Raw genomic sequence first — 12,128 nt, forward strand, 5'->3', positions numbered from 1 at the left:
AAGACATTCTTCTATCGGCTCTCTCGACCGAAGATGGTGTCGTTATAGATAAAGATCGTGTCCTCGCTCATCTGATGGACGATCTACTTCCAGATGATACCGAGGTCGGTGAGTCCTCTTATCATCGACGTGTCCGAAGGGAAGTTGTAGTTTTTCGCTCAGAGATTTTGTCTTCAGAAATTACCGAGCCGGAAGTCCGTCGAGTAATTTGTAGCCTGGCTAGGAATAAAGCCCCCGAATATGATGGTATCAGGGTGGAGCTCCTTGTTCGCAACTTGATTCTTGGTCCGTCGACTAGGGTTTTCAATAGGTTGTTGTTCGCCGGGCGCTTCCCAGCATGTTGGAAACGCGGTGTGTTGAAATTGCTCTTCAAGGATGGCGACAAGGATCCAACTGTAAGTTCCTGTTACACACCGCGTAACATGACACGTGTAACGTGACAATTAAAACTCTCTTTTCTGTCTTATGACTGCATGCCACAAGACATGCAGTCATAAGGAAGTCAGTACGGACCTACGTCTCCAAATATGTTTTTTACAAGCAGCAAATCGATGAAATATAATATATTGAAGAAAACCTTTCGTTAAACGTTATTCTTGAATACGTTGTAAGGACCGTTCGATTTTGTCAAAAATATTTCTTCGAATTGTAGAAATTTTTTTTACGTTTCCTCGCTTAGACGGCTCAAGAGTCGATAAAGAAAAAGACTACAATTACAATTTACAAAGACTACTACAATTTTATATTACAAAGCGTAGACCTTTAATGATAACAATAAAATTGGCCTCGATGCTGTGCTATCTATAAACTCCATCGTATCATCGCTAACATTAAAATATTGTTGAATTATTTATTGCGGCCTCATTAAACCGTCAGAAACGGCACCGCTTTTAACCATAAATAACATTATATTCGAATGTGCCGTTCTATTTTCGAACATATTACGATGAAAATCGTATTTAAAGTATAGTTTAATTAAAAGTATTTTTTTAAAAGATTTCTGTTAACCCGTAATTACAAAACTAAATATATACGAGTTTATCGTAAAACTATTAAACGCATTAAGTGTAAGTAAAACGCAAAACGATTATTTAAGCGCTATGAATTTAGAATTTAATAATGTGTATTTTTCAGTTAGTAAATGGTTTTTTTAACACTTTTTTTTATTCTTTTAGTCTAGTCTTTTTATTCTATACAGAAGAATTGAGAGGAGAGTGGAAGAAGTGTTAGGAGAAGACCTATTTGGTTTCAGGAAAAGTATAGGGACAAAGGAAGCAATTTTAGGCCTCAGATTAATAGTAGAAGGAAGATTAAAGAAAACAAACCGACATACTTGGCGTTTATAGACCTAGAAAAGGCATTCGATAACGTAGACTGGAATAAAATGTTCAGCATTTAAAAAAAATTAGGGTTCAAATACAGAGATAGAAGAACAATTCCTAACATGTACAGGAACCAAACAGCAACAGTAACGATTGAAGAACATAAGAAAGAAGCCGTAATAAGAAAGGGAGTCAGACAAGGATGTTCCCTATCTCCGTTACATTTTAATCTTTACATGGAACTAGCAGTTAATGATGTTAAAGAACAATTTAGATTCGGAGTAACAGTAAAAGGTGAAAAGATAAAGATGCTACGATTTGCTGATGATATAGTAATTCTAGCAGAGAGTAAAAAGGATTTAGAAGAAACAATGAACGGCATAGATGAAGTCCTACGCAAGAACTATCGCGTGAAAATAAACAAGAACAAAACAAAAGTAATGAAATGTACTAGAAATAATGAAGATAGACCGCTGAATGTGAAAATACGAAGAGAAAAGATTATGGAGGTAGAAGAATTTTGTTATTTGGGAAGTAGAATTACTAAAGATGGACGAAGCAGGAGCGATATAAAATGCCGAATAGCACAAGCGAAACGAGCCTTCAGTAAGAAATATAATTTGTTTACATCAAAAATTAATTTAAATGTCAGGAAAAGATAAGTGTATGTTTGGAGTATCGCTTTATATGGAAGTGAAACTTGGACGACCGAAGTATCTGAGAAGAAACGATTAGAAGCTTTTGAAATGCGGTGCTATAGGAGGATGTTAAACATCAGATGGGTGGATAAAGTGACAAATGAAGTGGTATTGCGGCAAATATATGAAGATAGAAGCATTTGGAAAAATATAGTTAAAAGACGAGACAGACTTATAGGCCACATACTAAGGCATCCTGAAATAGTCGCTTTAATATTGGAAGGACAGGTAGAAGGAAAAAATTGTGTAGGCAGGCCACGTTTGGAATATGTAAAACAAATTGTTAGGATAATCGGATTCTACTGTTCTGAATAGGAGATAACTGTACTTTTTATACGAGTTTTGTCAGCTTTATTTACTTTTTTATTTTGCTCGCCGAACAAATATGTGTAAGTCTGTGTAACATTATTCGATTTTTTTTGCAGGTAATTCGATCGCATAAGAAGAAACTTCATTTCCACACGAACCAGTTTTTCAGCCACATTCGCCGTTTTTCCAGCATCACCGAGGATTTTCATTTCGATTTCTGGTGGACGTCAAAATTTTAATTAAAACTGTTCTTTGTATATTTTAAGATAAAATTTGTAATTAACATCTATTTGATATTTTGAAATAGATCACGCATTCTTATGCGTGATTTAAGGGAAGAATTAAATGTCGTTCTTACGACATTTAATTCTTCACTTAAATTATGATATTCTCTTAATATAATGAGTTATCTTGGTCGGGAAGGATGACATATGTTCCTTAATTAAATTTACAGGTTTTGCATTTTTTGGAGTATTTTTACTCCTCATATCAATCGGGAATTTCCTAATGCGAGTAACGAAGTCAATCGCCTATACGCGTTCACGTTTTATTCCGTGCATATTAATATCACGTTGTAAAATTACATTTATTTATTTTGTAATTGTTTATGATATTTCATATAGATACGTAGATAAAGATATTAAATAAAATTTCATTTAACCAAAGTAAGTAGACAATTTTGATTAAAAAAAACTAGATAAAACAAAATAGAACAGAAAGAGTAGACTCAAATGCTTATTTATTGAAGAAGATAATTATTTAAATTGAAAAAAAGGTATTTGTGCACTTTAAGGTGGTACCGCAGTTTGAAAATATGTTATATCTAAAAATGATCGATTCTAGATCTATTTTACATACTGATGTTCCGCTGAATATCAGATAGGTATATTTTGAGATATTCATGATTTTATTGATTTTAAGGTTATTTAACAAGTGGTACCACCGATTTATACTGTTGGATCCTGCATAAACAGGAACGCGAGTAGTAGCATCTCGGTATTTCATTCGGAGGTGCCAGGTTTGATTCCCGTTCAGGGATGGCATTTTCACACGGTATAAAAATTTTAATTCATCTCATCCTCTGAAGTAATACCTAACGGTGGTCCTGGAGGTTAAAAACAAAAAAAGCTAAATATTCATTTATCCGTTAGTTGTTAGATGGCGCTACTGAAAGGAGAAAATAAATAAATTAAAATAATAATAGATACGATTATAAATATAATCTAACCAAACTTAACTACGCTTAGCGAAGCGTATATATATATATATATATATATATATATATATATATATATATATATATATATATATATATATATATTAGTTATTTATAAAAATTTATTATATAGTTTTATTACACAGTGCACCTTCAATTTACGCGGGTGCTACGTTCCGGAAAATTTCCGCGTATAATGAAATCGCGTAAATTCAGACTCACTTTAATGTAGAAATAAAAGTTATGTTTTTAGTTAATTACTGTACTAAAAAAAAAATTGTACTTTATTTTACTATTTCATTATTACAGTGTCTTTGTATTATTTTAATGATATTACAGTACAGTTTATGTATTTTCTCCTTTCAGTAGCGCCATCTAGCAACTAACTACAGATCGGCTGCGGGCAAGTTCTTGAAAAGTACCGTCCCATACTTTTCATATTACTTACTGTTGAGATCCTTGAAAACGCTTCATTTAGTTATTTATTAATTACTTTCGTATCCCGATCCGATGAAAACTTAATCGCACAATATTGAAATAGTAATTATTATTCATTAAATTCATATCGTAAATCGTAGCTGAAAAAACTAAATTCAACAACCTGAAAAGAATGACAAATTAAATTTTTACTTTTTAAGGTAGGTTTACAATACCTATGTTACGTTAAATACTCTATGTAACATTCTGGCTTCAGAGGCGAAAACGAATGTACTGAACGCGGCCTTCACTTAAAGACTGGAAAGATTACCCCGATTTAACCTGAAAAAATATGATATTGGCTCTTTAACAATCGTTAGTTATTGAAAATGACTGAACCAAAATAACGAAATAATAATAAAAAATAAAAAAAACTATAAGTAATTAGCGGAACGGAAATTTATTTTATTATTTCTAATCCGATTAATTTATTGCTAATTTTCATTCGTTCACACAAGCTTACCGAGAATGGAGTTGAATACTTTTATCTTTTACGGATATAATTCGTCTATATCAGATTCATTTATAAATTTCTTAGCTTCTGTTTGAAGTTTGCCTATCAGACATCCCGTTTTCTTTTCAACTTTAGTGTTATTGCCATTTCTTTCTGATTTTACCGCATGAGTTTTTGTTTTTATTCCTGACTTTATATTCCAAATAGATATAGGGTTTCTCTAAACAATTCTATTAATTTTACCGTGTCACCTTCATTCCATTTTGTTTCATTATTTTCAATATTTTTAACGTTCACAGATTTCATCGTAATTTAATTAAAAAAATGTATGTATAATCTTGTCACTAGCTGTGATTTTCGTACTGCAAAAGGTGTATCGTGCAATTAATTTTGAAATCCACTTGTAAATCCACAGTTGACCGGATTATTCAATAAATGACGGTGACCCCTAGGTCACCGTCTAGGTACTCCCTAGAGTACCTAGTTTCACAAGATTATGTAATAATTGTTTAATTTTATTATTTTACTTTATTTTATATTGTTAGGTTGTATGTCTATTAAGCTTACGTATTAAGAATTTATAACTGTAAATAGTTTTGGTATCTTCCCCGTACCGTGACAATCGATTCAAAATCACAGAAATACGAATTCACATTAGAACTTAACGGTATTTAGTTGAAGGTAATACTTTTTAGTTTGCATAGCTAATAATCATTTTGGAGTAATCGTTTTTAGCTGGAATCTAAATGTAAAAAAAATGGAAACATTCAGTTTGCTCGCTAGAAAATATTCAAAATCTACGCGTGAACCGGTAAAGGGATGCTAACGGTATTTTGGGACTATAAAGGCCCCACTTTATTGCTATTCGGAAGAATAATATACGATCAACAGCGAGTATTATTGTAATCAACAGCGAGTATTGCTAGAAAAAAATAAAAACCTACAATAAGGAGGAAATGTTCAGATTCTCTTTGAAAAGGTAATTCTTCTGTATGATAACAGCCGCCTTCAAAAAAGATTCCGTTCAAAAGACCAGGGAAGCTGTCCAGAAGTCTGGTCGGAAGGTGTTGTCCTTTCCGCTTTTAGATCTCACAGTATCGTTTTTTTTTTTTGATTTTACGTAACATCATCGAGTCAAGAATGACTCAAACACAAAGGTGTAAACAATTCTTTATTACTGGAATAAGAACGCTCACAAAGCCCGGATAAGTACCTAAGTTCATCAAACCTGGGATTACGTTGAACAGTAGGGTTAGTTACATTGTCGTCGAATAAATATCTTTTCTAGAATAAATAGCTTTTCGTCGAATAAATATCACTCTCAATTCCGAGTGCCTATGTTACGGAGCCTGAATTCCCTGAACATGTTGTCTTCAGGTGTCGATAGTAACCCGCCGGGTTGGTCTAGTGGTAAACGCGTCTTCCCGATTCAGCCGATTCAAAAGTAAAGAGTTCCAGCGTTCAAGTCCTAGTAAAGGCAGTTACTTTTATACGGATTTGAATACTACATCGTGGATACCGGTGTTTTTTGGTGGTTGGGTTTCAATTATCCACAAAAAAGTACTTCTTTCCGCTTTTCTTAGTACTTTCTTATTCCATACTAGGATCCTGAAATTTTGGTAAAATATAGAATTCTTCTTAATTTTTAATACAGCTTTCCTTTTTTTAAACGGTCACCTTCTATAAATACTGTGACCAAATGATATAAATTATTCCACCTGTACGTATTGTTTTTTATATAAAGAACGAGCAACAATAGATAAATTTTTTGTGGGCAAGAGATGTACAGGATTGATCGGTTCCTTTCTCCTTGAGAATCGTAGAAAAAATGTTAATATTAAAGATGATTTAAAAAATGATGCTCACAGTTTTTTAGGGCTTAAACTACTGTAATCGATGTATGCTTATCTGTGTTTTCTTTTGTAGAGCTGAAATTTATGTAATGGCTAATAATAATCTAATAAATTTATGCAAATAATTTTTAGAATTGATCATAACTACCAAAAGTAATTTTCTGTGTTTTTATTAATATTTAGATTCAATAAAGCTTAAAAATTCTCTACTATGAATATCCTTTTATTAATTTTTTGAGGCAGGGACCCTCCCACCATCCCCCAAACCCATTCCGACGCAGACTGAATTTTTAAATAAAATAACCTTACTAAGGTATTGCATTAACAATATAAAATTTATGAATTGTTTTTTTATTTATTTTATAACAAAATTTCACTAGGTGATTTTTTAACGATTAAAACATTTTATAGTAAATTAATATTTTTAAAAAAAGAAGTAGTTCTGAAGATACTTAATTTGGTTACCGATAATCACACTGTAAAAATAATTATTTTTTTAAGAATGGATGTTTTTTAAGGTTTACAATATTTCATGTAATTCCCATCATAAGAGAAAATAAAAATTTTAAGAAATACGGGATCTGGTCGTACCTTAATGAGTATAAATTTACAGTACTACAAAACACACACATACACAAGTTAACGAAAAATATGAGGTTTGGATAGGTATTTAAAACATAACCCGCCGGATTATTCTAGTAGTAAACGCGTCTTCGCAAATCAGCTGATTTCGAAGTCGAGATTTCCAACGTTCAAACCGTAGTAAAGGCAATTAATTTTATACGGATTTGAGTACTAGATCGTGGATACCGGTGTTCTTTGGCGGTCGAGTTTCAATTAACCGTACATCTCAGGAACGGTCGACCTGAGATTATACAAGACTAAACATCACTTACACTCATACATATCATCCTCATTTACCCTCTGAAGTAATACGTGACGGTGATACCCGGAGGCTAAACAGGGGAAAAAAACCTGTTTAAAACGTACAATATTTTCGTTGGGATCGGTTGGCGACAGTTTTTTACGTCACACACGCTGAGTAAAAGACAGTTAGTTGTGCTCAAATGAGCGGCGGTTAGCGACAAGTCGGAAAACTTTTTCAGAGTACTAGGACTTTTTTTTGGAGATATTTGCTATTTTCTTCCGAAAATTCGGATTCGGTTAAAAAGTTATAAATTTTTCCAAAACTTCGATGTATATATTTCGCTTATATATCGATATATAATAATATAACAAGTATATATATATATATACCTGACCACCACGAGACATGTACTAACGAATCGGGATTTTCCGCTAGCGACCGGTAAATTCCGGTGCTAAGCTAAGGGGTGATATAAAAACCCACCTAAAATGCAGTCTTATAATCCTACCTTTGGGTATCATATATATGTTCGTATCACATTAGATTTAATTAATTTTGCGTTTTTCGAACTGATAATATATTACAAGTATATTAAAATCCATTACACAAAAATAATGGTCGCACAAGAAATTTTATTATTAAAATAGAAAATAAATATAAAAAATGAAAATATTATGATACAACATTTTTAATTTTGATTAATGGTCGGCTGGATAGCGATATGTTATATTAGGAGATCAGATTTTTTTTATTTACTTATTGAAACAGCAACACATCACACTGAAACTCAATAATAATTACTATGATGGATGATAGTCAATTCTGTTGTTTGTGAATAATGCCATCCCTGACCCGGGCTGGTATCTGGAACCTCCAGATATAAGATAGAGAAAGGTGTTACCACCGCTCTACCATCATTCTTATTTCTTTTTTTTTTTTATATCGCCACATAAGCTGGAAGCTATGGAAATGTATCGCATGAAAAATGTTATGCCTCATCAGGATTTGAACCAAGGACCTCTGGATAAATGTTTTTTTAAATATTAGAATACGCTAGCGATTACCATAAAACTAGCATATTGCAGAAATTACATATATATTTGAATAATAATAAATTAATGAACCGACAAATACAGATTTGATAATGATATTCTATTAAAATAATTATACAACAATTAATGGGTCGGTAATACTCGATTTCATATCTCATTTACATCCTACTGACATGACGTTTAATTTTACTTAACGTATAACTTATTTCAATTATTGACGACCAACTGTTATGAAAATAACTATTTAAATTTTAATTATAATCATACATATAACATTATATGCACGGATACAGATTAATAGTTTTAAATAATTCTGATGATGAAGAAATGACTCTGAAAGCGCTTAGATACATAAAAAAAAAAATTGTTCGTAAGTGGAAATATATTGTTTATACAAATTGTTAAAATATCTAATTTTGATGCTGTAATAAATAATTAAGTGTTTTATTCAGTATTTTATATATATAATACAAACTTTAGTGTGGACACCGCATGTCTTTTCCTTGTATGCCATTAAATTGCATATACACACTTTTTGCTGCATTTCATTTAAACTTATTGATTTGAAAGTGAGATACGATCTTCCAATTTGCTAAAATATTAGTTTTTATTAACATCAAATATTTATACGATTATTAATTCAACAAATCTTACCTGAAATATTAGGTTAGAGAAAAAGTCCCTTGATTACTCTTTAAATAATTGTAAGTCTTATAAAAAACGAAAGAGGAGGTTATTAAATTTTATACCGATATTTATTATCGGTTAGACTGAAACAAATATATAAATAAAAAAATTTTATGTGGACACCGCATGACTTCCTTGTATGCCTATTAAATTTTACATATACACATTTTTAAAAGCACATAAAATTTTATTTCATTAATAACTTCTGATTCTTTTTCATATTTAAAAAAAAAATTTTTTTATTGCTATTATTGAATTATTATTTATTATAAAAATTCTTTTACAATCGGAGTTTAATAACTATTTATAAACCGATACATTTAAATTAAAAAAAAAAAATCTGAAATAAAGTCTGATTCGAACCGATTTGCATTTGAAAGATTTAAAAAACAACAAAGCAAACGGTGAACCAACTAACTGCAGAATTATGGAAAAATGCGATAATAAGTCTACAAGGAGCGATCCAAAAAATATGAGAAAATGAAAAAATCCCAGAAAAATGAACAATAGCAATAATATGCCCAATCCACAAAAAAAGGAAAAAACAAACCCGGATAATTACAGAGGGATGTCCTTATTAGATTGCACGTATGAAGTATTACCTAGAATAATCTATAACAGAATAAAAGACAGACTATAAAATGAATTACGGGAATACCAAGGAGGGTTTAGATCCGGAACAGATACTAAACCTATAACGCATATTCGATTATTACAAATCGAGAGACAAACTGGTAATATTCTTTATAAACTTTAAAAAGGCATACGACTGCATACATAGGGAATCCCTATACTAAGGAACTTTGGTCTGCACCCAAAAGTAATCAAAAAGATCAGCCTAACTTTAAAAAATACAATGTCAAAAGGTTAACTTCAGAGGAAATATATCGGATGAATTTGAAGTAAAAATGGGATTGATGCGGGAGATGGATTATTCTCATTATTATTTAACTGCTCGCTGGAATATATAATTAGAGAATGGAGAAAATTAATTCCGAAAAGAATAAAAATCGGAACAAAAATTAAAGTAAACTTCCTGGGTTTTGCAGACGTTCTAGCCCTCCTCTCGAACAACGTAAAAGAAGCTAGTAGCCAAATAGAAATACTAGAACAACTTGCTGAAAAAATACGTTTGAAAATACCATACGAAAAAACTAAAATTATGGTCGGGGATCCACTACGCATTATCCATGTAAACGTAAACAAAAGGGGAACTAGTGGGAAAATTTAAATAACTAGGAGATACCGTAACGCATAACATCAATGAGAAATAAACTGGCATGAAAGAACTGAAATATTTTAAAAATCATTAATAACTACCCAAAACATATACAATAAAAAATGCCTATCGACAAAAACTAAAATCGGACATTACCAAACAGTAATTCTTCCAGAAATACAATACTCCAGCGAAACTCTCTTCGGACCGTACAAAATTGGAGAAGTAGAAAGGATCGAAAAGATAGAAAGGAAGATAATGAGAAAACGCATAAACAAGAAAAGCATAGTAGAAAGACAGTGGAGGATAATCCCAAATGAAGAAGTATATAGAATAATAACCCCGCTAATCAGGAAACTAAAGAATTTCATTCTTGGGGCACCTACTTAGAACAGAAAACATTAGACTTGGAAATCAAATAATTAACTTGGGAAAGAACAACAAATCCGAAATGGATAAAAGAAGTCTGAAAAGATATAGAAGAGTTGAGAATCTCCAAAGAAGATCTAAACACAAAATCTGAAAAATACAACGAACTAATTAAAACTAATATGATAACATTTGAGCCTAAAATCAAAAATAAATCCAACAGGGTGTATTCAGACGAGGACAGGCGCTAAAAATCGACCCACCGGGTTGATCTAGTGGTGAACACGACTTCCCAAATCAGCTGATTTGGAAGTCGAGAGTTCCAGCGTTCAAGTCCTAGTAAAGCCAGCTATTTTTACACGGACTTGAATACTAGATCGTAGTTACGGGTGTTCTTTGGCGGTTGGGTTTCAATTAACCACACATCTCAGGTACGGTCGAACTGAAAATGTACAATACTACACTTCATTCACACCCATACATATCATCCTCAGAAGTATTATGTAAATGGTAGTTACCGGAGGCTAAACAGGAAAAAGAAAGAAAGAAAGGCGCTAAAGATCAGAACGTCTCAAAAAGATGTGGGCAAAAAGGAAAGAAACAAGAATAAATCGACTCACACGATTCGGTAATAAGAAGAATCGATTAGAAAATGGACTGGCCCAGAAATTGAACTAAAGTAATCCTATGAGGTCGTAAAAGCAACAAAACAAAAAAAAAAAAATGTACATGAAAATTGACAAATATTACATAGCTTTAAAATCCCGATATTCACTTTTAAACACACCTATATAAATATAAAACGTAGATCATAAAAGTGAGAAAAAACGATTTCGTAAAACGAAAAGTTACTTTGTTTTAATAAATCCAAGTTCTTTTTGTTTAAAAGTAAAATACTACTGCAAATAATGATCAGATTACCAAAATTTCTTTTATCCAGAATATTACAATTTAACTACAAAGTCGGAAAAGTTAATTTAAAAATTATTCCATTTATTTTTGTAAAATTATGCTCATAAATAATTTTTTTTTAAATTTCAAGAAAATAAAAATATTTTTATTTATGTAAATTTTGTTTTGTTTTTTTTTTAAGTTTATGTAACATTTAGAATTATATTTACGATTTAAATATTTATTAAATTTATATATCTATACGATGAATAAAAAATTGGACCTAATATATTTTACGTGAATTAGAAAAAAACTCCATCGATACGGTCAAAGAAAAAGTAGTTTAAAAATAAAATTTTAACGTAAAGCGTAGAAAGGTTTACCTTCTACACTAACGTTTTGCTTACGATGTTGTTAGCTGATGGGGGGAGAGTAATGATAGGAAGGGAGGGTAAAATTTTCGGTATCCATATGACGTCAGCAACTCTTGTAACGTCATCAGGAGGTAAACCCTGTTATACGATTACAATGCAGTCTACTAGTTGCTGCTGAAAGCTTTGTCATTACCCTTTCTACCTCACATTTAATTTATTTATTTATTCTTTTTGTTCTCTTTTTTTACGGCTACATATTTACCGTTTTACCTATATATGGCTATATGGATGGCTATATATATATATATATATATATATATATAAAAAATAATATATATA

At 31.3% G+C, this 12,128-nt stretch overlaps 1 long non-coding RNA gene across 5 annotated transcripts in view; it reads right to left on the minus strand.

The window, feature by feature from the left end:
* Window positions 1-12,128, minus strand: part of LOC142330831 (uncharacterized) — a 173,416-nt gene that overhangs the window by 64,067 nt on the left and 97,221 nt on the right. Inside the window, exon 2 of one of the 5 annotated variants that reach the window (XR_012757852.1) lies at window positions 4,199-4,304. The exons of the other annotated variants lie outside the window; for them this stretch is intronic. This is a non-coding gene — a long non-coding RNA (uncharacterized LOC142330831). The remainder of the gene's footprint in view (window positions 1-4,198; window positions 4,305-12,128) is intronic. 5 annotated transcript variants of the gene reach the window in all.

This window comes from Lycorma delicatula, chromosome 10, assembly GCF_047948215.1.
Source record: "Lycorma delicatula isolate Av1 chromosome 10, ASM4794821v1, whole genome shotgun sequence".
Classification (NCBI taxonomy): Eukaryota; Metazoa; Arthropoda; class Insecta; order Hemiptera; family Fulgoridae; genus Lycorma; species Lycorma delicatula.